Here is a 12,020-nt window from a genome sequence, read left to right as displayed (position 1 = left end):
TGTACAATATTGTTTGTTGATCTGGGGAACGACTACCTCAACCAATCTTGTGAAAGTACTGACTTTACAAAAAAGAGCTGTACGAGCGGTTGATAATTTACATTACAGTGAGAGCACGGGTCCTTCCTTTCTCAACCATAGACTGCTTACCATCACGGCCACTTACTACAAGCAGCTTGCTGTTTACATCAGAAACCTTATGAAAGGAAACTGGCAGACTTTTGAGAGAACATATTTAATTGCCCAAACAGCATACAGTCTTAGGCACCCTCAATACCATGCATCCAAATCCCGTACAAACTATGGGTTCCAAAAACTAACTCACATAATTCCTCATACATTAAACACCTATCCATACTTAACAAAATTGTCACTACAAAATATGTCCGAGGTCAGATTTAGGAAAACTGTTCATGAATATTTTTGTTATAGCTAGCTGTGGTGTGTTTTTACCTAATCAGTTTTTGTCTTTGTTATGTTTTGCTCTTAGTTTTGTTGTGCTTAGCACTATGCATGATTGATCTCTGTTTCGTTGTCAATATATCCGCTGCTTTTCTAGTTTCTGTTACTTATGGTAATTTTGTACCATTGCCAAGTGCCACTTTTTTTTTCTTGTACATGGGGAGGGCAGGCCTCTGTCAGGCGCTACTAGGCACCTTTAGCTTGCTCTCCCTTGTTTGCAGTCTCTGTACTGGCCAAACAAAACCAATAAATGAAATGAAATTAAATGTATTATCGGAAATTCCAGCACGTGAATATGCATTTCAGAGTTAATTAGATGCATTAAATGCTTTGGGAATACAGCCTGGCACTTCTGCTTCTGTGTTGCCTTGTGCCCCGAGAAAAAAAGTGGCCCAAGTGTGGGGGTTAGAAATAGAAAGGCCACAGCTGTTGCGCAAGGGCTGTCATCTGCATTGATTAAAGTCTTTATTCATAGTAATGGCACAGTTATGACAAAAAAAAGAAAAAGAGAAAGGCTATTTACAAGCAGACCCCCACGGGGCCCCTGCATGAGCAGACGTCACTTGCCAGACGAGACATTCTGGGTGGTGGAGGACATGTCCCCTTCCTCATCATCTTCATCGTCGGTCGGCGGCTTGTGTTTCAGTTTCTGATACTCATTTTTGTAGTGGCTCTTCCGCAGGTTCTCGAACTTTTTGTGCTTCTCTGCAAATGTGTGAAGAATTGTTGGTTGGACACTGCTTAAAGGGCAGCTGGAGGGGTTTCTGATTACTTCCAAGTTTGGCAGCCATGTGACACTCGATTCCATCTTAAATTGATTTTAATGTGGCTTCAGTTGATGTTATTTCTACATGCAACACTGCATTTCTTGCATGTTAATACCCTCTCCCTGGTTCACGAACAAAATTTTGAGGCTTGCATTAGGTTGTCGGAAGCATTTTATGAAGGAACTCATTTTATTTAGTAATGTTTGTGACATCATGGCCCGTGTCGTGCAAAGCATCATCTCTGGCAGCGGATTGTGTTTTGGTTTGTCTTTTGCTGATGAATTGGTTGCACTCGGCATTTTGAAAAACTGTTTGTTGTGGCAGAGAGGGCAAACTCAAAGGAATGTAATGTGACTATGAACTCAAAAATGTTCAAAAAACTGCCCCAATTGCCCTGTAATGCAATGCCGACAGATGGATAAGACAAATATAAAGCAGACCAGATATACACTATCCCATGTTGACTAACGTGCAGCCTTAGCAGACACGATGCTGTCACTGTAAGCTGATCTACTCCCACCCTGTTTGCTCAGCTTTAGCTGTGCATATCAGTGATTTCATTGAAGCTTTGAAAGGGCACTGAAACATTGTCTGCCAAGGATAAGGAAAGAAAAGCCCAAATACTGATTGATAATGCACCGTGGCCTGCCATCCTCGCACAGAAATTTTTGACCAAGAAGCTTATGCAACACCAGAGATAAACTACCTCCGCATTCTCCCTCTTCACTCATGCACTGGACGTGGCAAAAGAAATGAAAGATGACAGACTGGCACCGCACTCCGCCAGTGTCAGCCAGCCAACCCAGCTGGTCCTTAAGGGTGATGGAGCGGATTCCAATTGAAGGCAAGCGTGGCAGGGGGCGGTAGAAAGTAGGTTGGCGGATGAGATTGAGAAGTTTAGTGAGGATACAGTGGCTGCAGTTGTCAGAGGACAAGATTAATTGGCGAGACATTGGGGAGGCCTTTGCCCTTCAGTGGCGTAGTCGAGCTGAAGGTGGTGATGAAATTTTCGGCTGACTTGTTAGGACTTGTATGCGGCATGCACATTCAGTGGCATTTACTGTACAGAATGCACACGTTTGGTAGCCATTTTTTTAAACTGCTTTTTACGGACCCTTTAACGCTAACATTCTTTTTACGCAATAGTGTAAGGAGCTTGTTCTGGTGAAAAGCTGTTGTTGTTTTCCTGTGTCAGCCGGAAAAATTACAGAAATTATAATGAAGCTAGTGAATTGGGGTGGGTCCAAATGAAGCCAGAATTGGCAAGCAGGTTCTTCTAACGGGGGCATTTCAGAATGTTTAAGTAATTCATTTAAAGAAATTAGCCGGCATTGGGATTTGAACCCAAGCCCTCTGCGTGCCAGGCAGGCAGACAACTATGAAGGGTTGTTAGATGAAGCGTGTTAGAGGGGCACGTAGTGAACGCATTGTGGTGTGTATGTTTTAGTAACGTGTGTTTGGGATGTGTACTGATGTTATAGTAATTTAAAAAATGAAACCCTATACATATATGGTAATTAGGTGTCACAAATTGCACGGAATGATAAGGCGGTGTTATGGTGCTTCATCATACTGAAATAAGTGGTGTGTATGTGTGTGAGTGAAAACGAGAAAGAAAAAGCAAAAGAGGAGGTGAAGGTGCTATTGCGTCTATTCTTAAAGCAAAGCTAACTTTTTTTTTTGTTTACAACTTTCCATTGCTGTGGAGGCACCTTTTCTCAGCTGTAGCATAGAAGATGTTGCACCTTCGGCGTGCACCAACTAGTCATCCATAACCTGGGGTTGAGTAAACCCCTTGGTGATCTGGACTGTCCTTGTGCAACGTTGTTAGCATTCGAGAAGCAGTGCCCAGACAAAAGGGCAAGCTGCCGTGTTGTCGGCCAAGGAGGGACAGAGAACTTATCATTTTTCTCTTAAATATCAAAGGTGGTGGGCAACGATATGTTGTGTATGCAGTCTGTATAGATATCGGGTACTTTAATTACTGACCCTGTGGCCCGATAGATGCCTCCGTAGAAAACCATGCGTCTCATACCGGCCAGGGTGTGTCTACCATCTGAGGAAATTGCCGGGGGAGTTTCACGAATCTGAAAGTCTGGGAACACCAGCCCCACAGCCAGGGAAATCGTCCCAGTTAGCCTCGTACAGCTCCGGCTGAGATTGATCCGAACACCTCTTCCGTTCATTTGCACAGCACTCGTAACTGTATGCGCTCTGCATTGCGGCCAGCGATGGATATGCCCATCCTTGCAGTGCTTGCATCTCGGTGGCTTTTTGAGAGGCTTCCATCGATCCCTCCTCGTTTAAAGGGCCTAGCTAGTGTGTTAGATATTACTCCAGAGAAACTTGTGGCACGCGCTCCTAGCTTCCGTAGCGCTGTACGGAACTGGTAAGATGGCTGAGGCGATCGAGAGACGAGGTGCCATGGGCTGGAGAGATGTTTCATCGCTGCTATGATGCCTGCCTGTTGTGCTTTCGGCTTGTCGCTCTTGAGCATAGTGTGATGTACGAAAACTGTAATGACGGCATCAAGGTCTAAATTTAGTCTTTGATTGGGCAAATCCGAAATATTGTGAATGAGCAACTTGGATTAGCCCTGTTCCAAGTGGTGCACGCTCGCCCTACTTGTATGCACGTCAGCAGCCATTTCCAGTTCCACCAGTCCATTGTTGCCAGTCTTCAGTGGGCTGTGCAGACGCGTAATTTATGCCTTGCAGAGCAGCCTTTTTGTCACTCTTTTGCCGTTTAATATATTTGTTTATCTCTTTATCAATGCTGTTCTCAGTGGGAAGGTTGTCGGGACAGCACTGCTTGATTGTGGACTGTACAAATAGGGTAATCAATAAAATTGGAAGCAGTTCACCGTGACCACGTGCGGGAAGTATGCACTGACAGTCCCAATGAGGTTAGGACATATTCTGCGACATCCCTTTTCTGCCGACCTGAAGTTAAATCGCTAATAGAGGTCTTAGGTAAATGGGAACGTCTTTGTATCAATTACGAACTCAGAGATATTGTCTACCCATTTCGTGGATGACAGGCGCACGGAAGAAAATTTGGTGCCAATGTTGAACCTGGGATAAAAGCGCAGGGAAGTGATTTTTCTGCTTTTATTATGTAATGTACTGTTTTAGCAAGTTGTTTTCGTTACCATGAAATTACTGAGACCATAGTGTAACGGCGAGGGTAAATTTAACTCCATTTTATGCTAAATATTACCTGGTTATCAGTGGTATGATCGCGGTGCCGCACCAAGAATTCAGCGCACTGTGAGCTGGTCCACAAACACAAACTCAATTTGTCTGTTTCAGTGAGCAACGTTCGTTGGCAATATCAACATGGGCACAATATGGGCCCTGCAAATTTCTGGCCGCTCCTTGACATTATCCACTAATTCAACAAATGACAGCGCATATGTGTGCTTGATAAGTCGACTGGATAAAAGGAATTAAGTAAGGAATGTTATGTATTGAGTACAACAATACCTTTATAGACATGAAAACAAATGCAACATCTCAGCCCTAGGGACCGTTCCCACAGTACATTCAGACGTTCATAAGCTGACTTCGATACCCAATTCCAATGCTCATTGCTCACCAATGTCCTTTAAATGGCAGACTTTCTGCAGCTGCCGCCCAGCGCAATCATCGATTTTGATCAGCACGAGATGTAAAAATGCATAAAATACTTCCAGCATCAATGTCTACCACTGCGACTTTTTAAAGAACTGAAAACCGGAAGATTTGATAATGTCATTCTCTAGCAGTGGATTGTGATTTCGACAGACGACAGTGCTTAGAACTAGTTCAAAGGAGTTGTTGTAAATTCTAGCGTTGTACATGCTCCACGACTTGCACTGGTTGAGGTTTCGTTCCTTTTTCCTCGAGCAATGGAAGCATACCTGGGCGGTAGTTTTTCGCTCTTTGATGTCCCAGTTCATCGGCGTCAATTTACTCCCGTACTGCCTCTCTGGCTTGTGCCATTTCCGATTGAGGTGACAGACGTGCAAAGCACATGTGCCCTGTGACAATGAGCGGCATGTGCGCTGCCGTGAGACGATGTCGTACCTTCTTCCTCCTTGGACATGGGCTTCTTCTCGTCATCGGGGAGGTTCTTGAAGCCCACGCCGCCTTTCCGGTGGCTCTTCTTGCGCCTGCATGAAAATTCAAATTCTCGGTCGAGCAAGCCTCGGCTTGCAGGTGCTGCCTACATGTGATATCGGCTGTCAAAGGAAGAGATAGCTAGCTTGAGCTCGAGGTGGCTGTGACATCTACTCTGCACCCAAGAGGCTACGTTTCGGGGGACCTAAAAGTGGCCGTAAGTTGCAATGCTACCGAGGATCACTGAAAACGGGACACAGGGCAGACAAGCATTCCCATTTCCTGTGATTATTTTGAGGCTCTCTCTGTCCGTCATCGCTAAGAACGTAGCAGCGACAGTAGTGGTTCACATGTTCATAACAGAATGAAACGTAATTGCCAGACACGCAGTACCTGCTTAGCACAAAGCTCCCAGATGTCCAGAGTATGACCTCAGGTTGTCTCTGAGTGGTCCTCAAGCAGTACAACTGGGAGCCATTTGTCTGTCCTTTGCGCATACTTAGGATTTGTATCGGGAGCTTTTTTTTCTTTATGAGAGTGCTGTATTCAAAGCTAATGTAAAAGAAGCTAACCAGAATAAGCAAAAAGAAGTCGTAGCACGGGCTTACCATGCCCAGGGTCGCAGAGAGCTATAGCTCTCTCTAGAGTTGAATCCTGCTGTCTGAATAGAAAAGATGAGTGGCCCAAAAATCTAGACAGTCCAACCCTATCAGAAGCAGATACATAAGATCAGGTATAAAAGCAAAATTATCCACTCAAGGCAAATAATTTTTGGAGTCACAGTTATTTCCTTCATTACATCACTTGTACACATGTATCGTTTGATAAACCAGCAGTTCTTAATGAGAGTCAAGTGCGAGAGATAAAGCTGGTTTGATCTCAGTTCAATTCCACAGTTTTGTCCTGCAATAGGATGATTGTTGGACATTTGAGGAATTTTCATCCTTGAGTAGTCCAAACTGAGTAGTACAAACTGAGGACAGCCTCATGAGGAAATTTATCTGTCGATGCACTCAAAAGGTACTCAGAATGACCTGTTCGGGATGAGGACGTTCTCAGGATGTTTGGTGCTGTCGATAGGGTGGTACGAGATGCGATTTCACCTAACTCGAGTGCAGTGAATCCACTGTTCAGTGCATGGAGGAAGGAAAACTCGGGAGATGCCCTTCCTGTACAACACCCTGGAAAAAGTTTGGAACAAATCACGTGGTTTTTTTCGATCGGGAGGCCATCTTGTCCGGGCACAGCTTAGCAACGACATCATAGTTGCTATTTACAAATCGGGCAGTAGCAGAGCACTGCGGCGCAGGCGTACTTTCCTCAGCTGCTCGAGTTTGTTTTTTCTCATGCTCACAGGCTGACGTTGGTGCCGTTCACTCATATCTCGGGTGGAATTCAGTGCAAGACTCTCGTTGTTGCGTGCATGGATTTGAATGTGCTGGGCGACAAAGATCGCATGGGCATTTCGTCTACTGCAACACTGCTCGGAGCCACTGGGAGACCGCCGCTGCTCACTGAGGGGCATTTGTGCTGTTTACCTCTCAGTTTGCCACCAGTGATTCAATGCGGCGTGCGCCACAGAGCGGCCGTCAGCGTAGTGTGCAAATTTTCGTGTCTTGTGCGTGCAGTGTGTGTGTGCCTTTTGCACTCCTGCTTCCATGGGCAGTGAAACCTCGTTTCTACTTATGCGTGCTGTCGCAACGGTTGTAACTGGCATTAATTTTAATATAACTGCATTTTTGTTTTCCGCCGATTGCGCTTGTGTGAGCGGTGGAGGCCATGACATGGCGGAGAGTGATATTGTAAAGGAAGCAGCTGCGCTCGCTTTGTTCTTAGTATACAGAAACTTTATTGCATGCCCGTATGAAGCGTCTAGCGAGCTAGTTGCTTCTGGGGCATGCCGGGCTCAAGTGCATTCGTTCATATCAAGGTCAAGTCTGTATTTTTGGTCGCGCGCTATGTTTAGACCAGTTTCCTCTGGCAGGTTTTGCAGTTGCTTTTCTAGCTGAGGTCATGGTCAGGAAGTGCAAAAAAGGCGAAGCTCTAAGTGAATTTGGAGGCCTTTTCTCACACTTGTGTATTGTGCCCATTTCCTGTGGTAGTGTTTTGCAATAAAAGGTACTTAGTGAAATGAGGATCCACATGTGCGTTGAATTTCAGTGGTGCCCGTGGTTATGTTGAAAAATAACTTGATGTGTTCATTACGTACAGTAAATTGACCTTCATTGTTTGTATTATCGGTCACAGGTGAAATGTGCTACCATGCAGTGACATTACAAGCTAGTATTTCACCAAGTAGAGAAAATTGGTGCGTACAGCTGTAGCTGTGCATGTTAAACATGAAACACAGCATTGAAATAATGCACAGCACTGTGAAAATTATACTGCAGCCACTGGGTACTCCTAAACTTCTAGAAGCAGTCTGAAAAGCTATGGTCATATATATTATGCACCAAACCAGATCTGTGGATGTGAAACATGGTATGTTGCCATGCTAGAAAGGGTGGATTTATGGATCATTCTTAAAGGGGCACGGTCCCATTTGAAACATATTTCTTGTACTTTTTTCGTTGAGAAAAAGGTTGGTTGGTTGGTTGGTTTATTGGGGTTTAACGTCCCAAAGCAACTCAGGCTATGAGGGACGCCGTAGTGAGGGGCTCCGGAAATTTCGACCACCTGGGATTCTTTAACGTGCGCTGACATCGCACAGCACACGAGCCTCTAGAATTTCGCATGCTTTTCCTGTGTAGAATTTCAGGCTTTGGAGGGGGACGGCACCCCCACCCCCATAGTTCCTCCCCTGCCATGTTACTGTAGGCACTTTGGCCCTCTCCGTTTCTGTCACCTCTATGAGTGGCTCTTGGAGTTGCGAATCTAAAGTCACTGTTGGCATGGCCACCATTATGAATGTGTTATGATACTACATTTTGCATTCAGGGTCAAGAAAGTCTTTTTTTTCTGCATGAGAATATGCTATGGTTATACAGTATTCGAGACCAAAAACAAAATACTGCAGGATTTTTCTTGTCCTCACTGCTGCTGCAGAAGGCAGTGCTGACACAGCCAGCTGCCCAAGCATACGCAATGGAGGCAAATTGCAACATTGAACAACAAGAGCAACATTAAAAGGCAGGTTGAACACCTAGCTAGGGTGCGACCATGCATGCCAGTATTGTTCATGACTCAGCCGAAAGCAGACATGTGCACCCTCATTCAGCATAAAACTGAGAGGGCTGTATGTGGGCACTTTTATGCGAGCATAGCATGCAACCAACCAGACGTCAAAAACCTTGTTCAGGATCTCATGCATGAAGCACTAAATTCATTCGAGCAAAGAAATGTTTTTTTTACAACCTCATGAGCACATTGTCACTTGTCCACTCAAAAATCATTATGCTCTGAAATACAAAGTGTTGCAGAGTGTCATTTAAATATAAGCCTCGTGCCAGCAAGCTGGTTACGGAAAGCTTCCAGGATAGCCATGTACTAAAACTTTTCAGGAAGCTTAAGTTTAAAGGAAATACTTTACACTGCATTAAGGTGGGATAATTGCTTCGGAAGCATAATGAAATACACAGCGCGATCCAAGACACACAGCAGAAAAAAAAAAGTAATGATGATACTCTGCACAGAGTAAAGTTCTATTTCAGTGTCACCATGTGTATTAGTTTATATCAGAAAAGTAGAAATAAGCATGCTGTTTGAAGTGTATGCTAGATTTGGTTTTCTTTTGTTCTGATATATTTTGGCAGCAGCTGTGTATACACAATTTCGCTGAACAAAAATTATATGCCCTTGACCTCATCTGGTGAAATTAACCTTCTAGTCCCTGCGATTACGCAAGACTACGATGAACCGGATGCAAGTATACCAGTATACATGGTCTGTTCTGAAAGTAGTAGGACTGGTTTTTTCCTGGGCCAACGGGCGGACGAGAGGTGGACTGCGCGTGCAGGATCGTTGAAGGAGGATATTGGGAATGCTGGGGAAAATCGGCAGTCGGGTCTCGGCCGTTAAAGAGAGGAGGTCGCTTGTACTGTGAACCCCTGTCGAAACGTCTCGTCACGCAGAATCGTCGAGCGTTTACTGGATCAGCGATACGCGATCAAATTTTGAGTAAATCTTGGTAAAACGGGCAAAGAGACTCACAACATGATTAAGGAGGCCTACGGTGACGCTTCCATGGGTAGATCAGGTGTTTTCGATGGGCTCAAGCTTTTCCGAGAAGGTAAAGAAAGAGTGGAGGAAGACGACCGCTTCAGACGCCCTTCGACCAGCAAGACCAACGAAAATGTGTAGCGAGGGAAACATTTACTTAACAGTGATCGTAGAATGAGTATCAGAATGATTGCTGATGACTTTAGCATTCCTCAAACCCAAGTTTTTGGGATCGTGACAGAAAACTTATCCATGAGGAAAGCGTGCGCGAAGTTGGTGCCGGGAGTGTTGTCAGAGGAGGAAAAGGCCAACCGGTAGGATCTTCTTCGTCATCTGAATGAGGACCCAGATTTTTTGTCCAGCACAAGGCGGCAACGCTGTCTCAGCACCCCTACAGCCTCGACTTGGCCCTGCCAGACTTTTTTCTATTCCCGAGAATAAAATCGACCCTCGAGGGGAAGCATCACGGATCGGTAGAGGTGGTTCAACAGGCCGTGACGAGGGAGCTAAACAGCATTCCGGTCCAGGCGTTCCTGGAGGCGTACGAAAACTGTAAAACTCATTAGCAGCAGCGTGTAGGTGCGGAAGGGTGCTATACCTTGAAAAATTGTAATCGTTTGTACTATTCTCTTGAATAAATTTTGTTTAAAAAAATGAGTCCTACTACTTTCAGAACAGACCATGTATTTCGCCAAGTGCAGCGTGCAAGGAACCCAGGGACACATACCTCCGCCGTCGCAAAACGACGCACGCAAAACCCGACCTCGGCGACCGCCTTTCGATGGAGGCGGAACGCAAAAGGCGCCCGTGTGCTCTGCGATGTTAGTGCACGTTAAAGATCCCCAGGTGGTCGAGATTACTCTGGAGCCCTCCACTACGGCACTTATTTCTTCTTTCACTCCCGCCTTCCTCCATTCCCTTACGGCGCGGTACAGGTGTCCACCGATATAAGTGGGACAGATACTGTGCCATTTCCTTTCCTCAAAAACCAATTTATTACTATTATTATTAAAAGCGGCGAAAGACACTGCGTACCATGGTGGGCCACCGCAATAAGTGAGAGCTAAAGTTCATCCCCGCAGTTGCGATAAGCGCCTTCGCCGAATGCTACTTGATCACGACCATGCAAGGCCGGGATGTTTCATTCGAAGAAAAGAGCGGGGATGACGCGGCAAAGAGCAATAACTGCAAGCAGTCGAATGTCTCACGCGAATATTTCCGAGGTCTGCCGTACATGAACAACGGCCAGAAACCAAGCGCCACTCGAACTAGTCTCTTTGGGCCAGCTCCTTCGCTGGGTTTGAAACGCGCGCGCGGGGAAAGTAAACAAGGGCGCGCCCGGACAACATGGCGCCGAGCTCGTTTCCGGCTTCGAAAAAATTTAACGTGACGGCCTCGCCTTTAAATTTTTCTTCCTCCATGGTTCAATGCCATAGCTTTCACGTGACACATGATCGCCTTGTCAAAGCCTCGCTCACGTTAGCGCAACGTCCTTGAACACTTCGCTCTGGGTGGTCCAGTTTCAGGTAAGCGGTCAACACACTTACGTCGGAACACTGAAAAAAGATAGCGCTTCTGTTAGCTCCTCTGATGCTCGGCTCCTGAGCATTTAGCACTTCGCAATGCTCGCCACCTGTGGGCGTGAAAAAGTTTTCACAGTCGGCATCGGTTGACGTTATCTGCCCGCAGGCGGCGGGACTCGTTGCGGTTAAGTACTGCATCATCCATAAGTTTAGCTTTACGCCTTATCTAGGTTCTTGGCGTTGGCCTGTTATTCGGGCTGCACTTTCTACACCAGTTCAAGGAGTGCAGCACTTTCGCATTCGTTTTGCCAGTGCAGCGACCGCTCGCTCCACTTCTAAGATTTCGTTTGCAAAAGTGCCAGCCTAGAGCAGCCCGAGTTCTTGGCTGGCTTGCACTTGCAGCTGTAGTGCAGCAATATGGCGACGCCCATATCTAGGTAGGAGAAGCGAAGGAGGTATGACAGTATAGTCACCTAATCAAATGATGGCAGTTCTTTCTTGAGAGGAGGAGGTGTGTAACTTTGTGGCGTCATAACAGCGGTCAAGCCGAGCCGCATGGGCATCATTCCAGTGCGTATTCGTAAATCGTCTGTGCGTATACCCAACGACATTTTTCTGTGAAACGATGCTTTCTTGGAGCTCGTTCATGGCGGCACTTCCTTGGGATTTCCTGCTTGAAAAAATTCACGTGGTTCGGGACTGCGGCGGCCGTTGATGCCGGCGGCACGCAGTGGACTAGTTTGGTGGCGACGTTGAGGCGAGCAGACGGCCTTTCGTTTTGGAAGCAGCCAAGCTGCTCTTGAACTGACGCTGCATGCGGGCGGCACCGCCGCGGAACGTGGCGGGATTAGTGCAACCAGATCGAAGGCAGGCTACTCACTTGGACGTCATGTCCGGCGGACGGCTCGCGGTGCGGGGGACGGCGGCGGCTGGCGTTGGAGTCCGTGTTTGTGCTGGGACACGTTCAGCTGAGGTGAAGACTGGAGGCGGGCCGTCGTGGCATGATGGAA

The 12,020-nt window shown here is 46.3% G+C and overlaps 1 long non-coding RNA gene across 1 annotated transcript; it reads right to left on the bottom strand.

Annotated features, from left to right (window-relative positions):
• Nucleotides 1-384: 384 nt before the first annotated feature.
• On the bottom strand, nucleotides 385-10,305 carry LOC149365242 (uncharacterized). Its single transcript, XR_016282546.1, has 3 exons — nucleotides 10,215-10,305; nucleotides 5,297-5,382; nucleotides 385-1,167 (listed from the first exon to the last, which is right to left on the bottom strand). It is a non-coding gene; the product is annotated as an uncharacterized LOC149365242 (long non-coding RNA).
• Between the last annotated feature and the right edge of the window lie 1,715 nt (nucleotides 10,306-12,020).

The sequence above is a fragment of the Amblyomma mixtum genome, chromosome 1 (genome assembly GCF_055824585.1).
Source record: "Amblyomma mixtum isolate Tamu chromosome 1, ASM5582458v1, whole genome shotgun sequence".
In the NCBI taxonomy this organism is placed as follows: Eukaryota; Metazoa; Arthropoda; class Arachnida; order Ixodida; family Ixodidae; genus Amblyomma; species Amblyomma mixtum.
Note: the sequence above shows the minus strand (reverse complement) of the source record. Positions and strands in the feature narration are given on the sequence as shown.